The following is a 5,512-nucleotide window of genomic DNA, read 5'->3' as shown; positions in this document are numbered from 1 at the left end:
TGTCGAAAGGGGAAATAGAGATTTGCAAGATACACACGAATCTGAATGTTGCAGACCCATTGACTAAGCCTCTCTCACGAGCAAAACATGATCAGCACCAAAGCTCCATGGGTGTTAGAATCATTACTAGGTAATCCAGATTATTGACTCTAGTGCAAGTGGGAGACTGAAGGAAATATGCCCTAGAGGCAATAATAAAGTTATTATTTATTTCCTTAATTCATGATAAATGTTTATTTTTCATGCTAGAATTGTATTAACCGAAAACTTAGTACATGTGTGAATACATAGACAAAACCTATAGTCCCTAGTATGCCTCTACTAGACTAGCTCGTTAATCAAAGATGGTTAAGTTTCCTAACCATAGACATGTGTTGTCATTTGATGAACGGGATCACATCATTAGGAGAATGATGTGATGGACATGACCCATCTGTTAGCTTAGCATTATGATCGTGTTAGTTTCATTGCTACTGCTTTCTTCATTACTTATACAAGTTCCTCAGACTATGAGATTATGAAACTCCCGAATACTGGAGGAACACATTGTGTGATACCAAACGTCACAATGTAAAAGGGTGATTATAAAGGTGCTCTACAGGTGTCTCCGTAGGTGTTTGTTGGGTTGGCATAGATCAAGATTAGGATTTGTCACTCCGTGTTTCGGAGAGGTATCTCTGGGCCCTCTCGGTAATACTCATCACTATAAGCCTTGCAAGCATTGTGACTAATGAGTTAGTTGCGGGATGAAGTATAACAAAACGAGTAAAGAGGCTTGCCGGTAACGAGATTGAACTAGGTATTGAGATACGGATGATCGAATCTCGGGCAAGTAACATACCGATGACAAAGGGAACAACGTATCTTGTTATGCGGTTTGACCGATAAAGATCTTCATAGAATATGTAGGAACCAATATGAGCATCCAGGTTCCGCTATTGGTTATTGATCGGAGATGTGTCTCGGTCATGTCTACATAGTTCTCGAACCCGTAGGGTCCGCACGCTTAAAGTTCGGTGACGATCAGTATTATGAGTTTATGTTTTTTGATGTACCGAAGATAGTTCGGAGTCCCGGATATGATCACAGACATGACGAGGACTCTCAAAATGGTCGAGACATAAAGATTGATATATTGGACGGCTATATCCGGACACGTAAGTGTTCCGGGTGATTTCAGAGAAAACCGGAGTGCAGGAGGGGTTACTGGAACCCCCCGGGGAAGTATTGGGCCTTGGTGGGCCTTAGGGGAGAGAGAGGGCAACAACCCAGGAGGTGGCGCCCCCACCCCAAGGGGAGTCCGAATTGGACTAGGGGAAGGGGGCGCGGCCCCTCTTTCCCTCTCCCTCTCCTTCCTTCCCCCTTCCCCTTCCTAGTTGGACTAGGAAAGGAGGAGTCCTGCTCCTACTAGGAGGAGGACTCCTCCCCTCCTTGGCGCGCCCCAAGGGCCAGCTGGCCTCCCCCCTTGCTCCTTTATATACGGGGGCAGGGGGCACCCTAGGACACACAAGTTGACATTGCTTAGCCGTGTGCGGTGCCCCCCTCCACAGTTACACACCTCGGTCATATTGTCGTAGTGCTTAGGCAAAGCCCTGCGCCGATAACTTCGTCATCACCGTCACCACGCCGTCGTGCTGACGAAACTCTCCCTCGGACTCAACTGGATCAAGAGTATGAGGGATGTCCCCGAGCTAAACGTGTGCTGATCGCGGAGGCGCCGTACGTTCGGTGCTAAGATCGGTCGGATCGTGAAGACGTATGACTACATCAACCGCGTTGTCATAACGCTTTCGCTTTCGGTCTACGAGGGTACGTGGACACACTCTCCCCTCCATTGCTATGCATCACCATGATCTTGCGTGTGCGTAGGATTTTTTTTTTTTTGAAATTACTATGTCCCCCCACAAAAAACAGATGGCGTACCAAAATAGTTGCGCATCAACCTCTTATGCGCCTGAACCCGTTCTCTCAGGATGAACTCAGGGCCAAACACGGAACTACCGTGCTTCGTCTTGTTCCTCTTGTGCATCACAACTAGCATAGCAATGTCCTCTTCTTCAGTCAAATCAAATTTCTTATCAGATGAGGAATCGTCCATGAAAGAGAAGTTGCACGAGCTCATCTATAATATGGAAATCACCGCCGAACTATATCTTCAGGCCCGATAAAAAACTCATTGTTTGGACGATTTTTTACCTTGGGGGAATTTTCTCGAACACGTCGCGTGCGAGGTGGAAGAAATGGTCGGAGATGGTTTGGACAGTTGATGGGCGACATATAGTGTGGGCGATGGCTGCAGACGACCAATGGACGGCCGTGACGCTGCAGGACAACACTGCTCATGGAAACACACCAGTGGGGAACCGACAGAGGCTCCGCGCGCGGGCGGGCGTCGTGGAGCTCCCCTAGCTCCGGCGGCGGGCAATGGCTACCAGAAGCACCAGCGTGTCCGTGACCACACCTTCGACGACATTATGGCAGCCGGAGCTTCGACGAATCTCTGAATCTGCCGTGAGGTCATCGGCGGGGCGAAATCAAATCAGGGGCGGCTACGGCGGCAAGGCAGGCAGCGGGGTCGGAGATGGACGGACAGGCGGTGACGGCGATGCTTCTGAGCAAAAATCACCAGCGGTGAATGGGCGGCCGTGAGGCGGGCGGACGGAAATAAAATGAACGACAGTTGAAAGATTTCCGTCTCTTCAACCAAGCTCTCCTTGCTCGACACGCATGGCGCCTGTTAATTAAGCCTAATAGTCTATGTGCGCAGGTACTAAAATCTCGGTACTATCCAGATGATCGCCTTGAGGACACAGTGTTCTTGGGGAACGCATCCTTGACCTGGCAGGCCATACAGTATGGCCTCGAGATCTTGAAAAAGGGCATCATATGGCATGTTGGAGACGGCCAAAACATCCGGATAGCGCGACCGATGGGTGTCGAGGGAACCCTCGCGCCAACCTATCACGCAGCAAGGCACCTGTCAGCTGAGGAGAGTGGCGGAGCTTCTCATGGCGGATGGGTCCTGGCGTATGGATCTTCTCCGCTGATACTTCCTCCTGACGAACGTCGATGCGACATCCAACACCCGCACCTCGCCGCACTGCACGGACAACACCATCACATGGGCACCGGAGAAGAACAGTATCTTCACCGTTCGTTCTGCCTATCGGTTTGCCATGGACAAGCGTGCGTGTCCATTGGCCACCGCCATGAGCAGGGCACCAGATGGTTGTCGCGCCATCTGGAAGACTATATGGGGGTGCCCTGCTCCCCCGAAGGTATGCACATTTACTTGGCGGATTGTGACCAACTCTCTAGCTACTTGGGCAAATAAATTCTCACGTCATCTTGAGCTTTCTGAGATATGCCCCATTTGTGGTGTGGAACGAGAGGATGTGTTCCATGCGATATGCAGGTGCCCCCTTGCGAAGGAACTTTGGCATGCCATGGCACTGGATTGGGTCATCCCGGGGGTTGATTCCGTTCGCAACACAGGGCCAGAATGGTTCTTCACCCTCCTTGAGCCTTTGGACGAGACGACACGTATGATCGTACTGATGATCATGTGGAGGACTTGGCACGTGCGGAATGAGATCACGCATGAAAAACGACCACCTCCAATTGAGTCCTCTCGACGGTTCCTACATGTATATATCAACTGTTTATTATGCCTCCAGTACCCCAATGGTGATGTTGTGAAGGGGAAAATGGTGATCAATGATGCGCCACCAGCACATACAACCAGCGCCCTAGCTAAAGATTCATACCGGCTACAGGTATGGCAAGAGGTGGGAAGATCCTCCGGGACACTCAGGGAAACATCATATTTAGCGCTTGATGTGAACTCCGTACATGTGGTAACGCGCTGGGCGCCGAGCTCGCGGCGTGTAGGGAGGGGCTGGAGCTAGCCCTCCACCGGACGACACTGCCAATTTCAGTAGAACTAGATAGTTCCGAGGCAGTGTCGTTGATCATAGCAAAATCCGATGATAGATCAGTACATCGCTTTGTGATCCAGGAGATTAAAAGCTTGACCTCAACCGAGGATAGGGAGATTTCTTTTACTCTTTGTCGTCGTTCGCAGAATAAGGTTAGCCATGAACTTGCCGCTTATGGCCGTAGTACCCCCCGAACCGCAATATGGTTGTACTCGGAGTTAGACTTCATTGTAAACTTGGTTGTGGCTGAGAGGCCCCATGAGTAACGAGAATCTCCTTTACCCAAAAAAAGACGGTGGAACGGTTGACGGGCAGCTGGACTTTTACATCACTTCAGGTGAAGATGCAAATTTGCATTTTTTATTGAAGCAGTGTTTTTGAGCCTCAAAGATGTACTATAAGTTAATTGTTTTTTATCGACGTATCTATTAGAGATGCTCCTAGGAGGCATGATAGAATGACGTTTTTTGTCCCGGTTGTATAGACGCGCACAAACATGTGTCTGAATTCCCTTCCACACCTGTGATCAGCTCGCCGCTGGCCTGAATCAGACCTGCCCAAACGGGCCGGCCCGGCACGGCACGGCCCGGCCTGTGCTAATCGTGCCTGGCCCGGTACGGCCCGCCATGGCACGTTTAATAGCCGGGCCGGGCCGGGCCGGTCCACGGGCGCTGCTCCTTGGCCCAGGCACGACCTGATTAGTAAACGGGCCGGCCCGATGGCCCGTTTAGCACGCTGGGCTGCACATTTTCAGCCTGCTGAGCTGGTTTTTAGGCCTATTGGGCTATATTTTAGGTATATATATATAACAAAGTTCTGAAAAATATATATATAAATTAAACGGGCCATGTCGTGCCGGCCCGCGTGCCCAGGCTCCAGGCCCAGGCACGGCCCAAAGCGTGCCGCGTGTCGAGCATGGCCCGTTTAGCCCGTGCCGTGCCTGGCCTATGGCGGGCCGTGCCGGCGTGCTCGCGGGCTGGCCTGTTTAGCCCGGCCCGTTTGGCCAGCTATAGCCTGAATGTTCCGGATGAGACGATAATACTGCGTGGGTGGCTTCGTTCGACAACAGTTGTGATCAATTCAGAGCCGCAAAAATTATCAGCGTCAACATACCATGAAGCCGACGTGAGGCAAAAGAAGAAAAACGCATTGCTTGGACGAAACCAGAAGAGGAGAAGTGCAACAAGATTCTTGCAGGGCCACCAGTGACAGACATCTAGCTAGCTGGAGCGGCACACAGATCAATCCCTAGAGGCACCGCCGCTGGTTCTGATCCAGTCCAGGACGAGGTCGGGTGCCGATGCCGACAGCCATGGTAAACAACTGCAGGGCCTAGTTAAAAATCCCCACGGATAGAGATGGATGTGCGGAAAACATTATACGCACTGAAATATCGGATCGAGCGGGGCACCGCCACCAAACCTGCGATTTCAATTCCCAATCTCGACTTCTCCTCCGCCCCTCCCCCCGCCTGTCTCCTCCCCACTGAATTCGCCGTCAACCTCGCCACCTATGCGTAATCCCACGGCCGGTTCCCCCCTTCCCGCCCCTCCCATGGCAGCCGACGTCTCCAT

General features: G+C 51.4%; 1 protein-coding gene across 1 annotated transcript in view; it reads left to right on the top strand.

Moving 5' to 3' along the window:
* Positions 1–5,126: 5,126 nt before the first annotated feature.
* The window catches only part of LOC119336587 (receptor homology region, transmembrane domain- and RING domain-containing protein 2-like), a 4,665-nt gene continuing 4,279 nt past the window's right edge, over positions 5,127–5,512 (top strand). Inside the window, exon 1 of the mRNA XM_037608635.1 lies at positions 5,127–5,253. The gene's annotated coding sequence lies outside the window, so the exon portion shown is untranslated. The remainder of the gene's footprint in view (positions 5,254–5,512) is intronic.

This window comes from Triticum dicoccoides, chromosome 7B (assembly GCF_002162155.2).
Source record: "Triticum dicoccoides isolate Atlit2015 ecotype Zavitan chromosome 7B, WEW_v2.0, whole genome shotgun sequence".
NCBI lineage: Eukaryota > Viridiplantae > Streptophyta > Magnoliopsida > Poales > Poaceae > Triticum > Triticum dicoccoides.
Note: the sequence above shows the minus strand (reverse complement) of the source record. Positions and strands in the feature narration are given on the sequence as shown.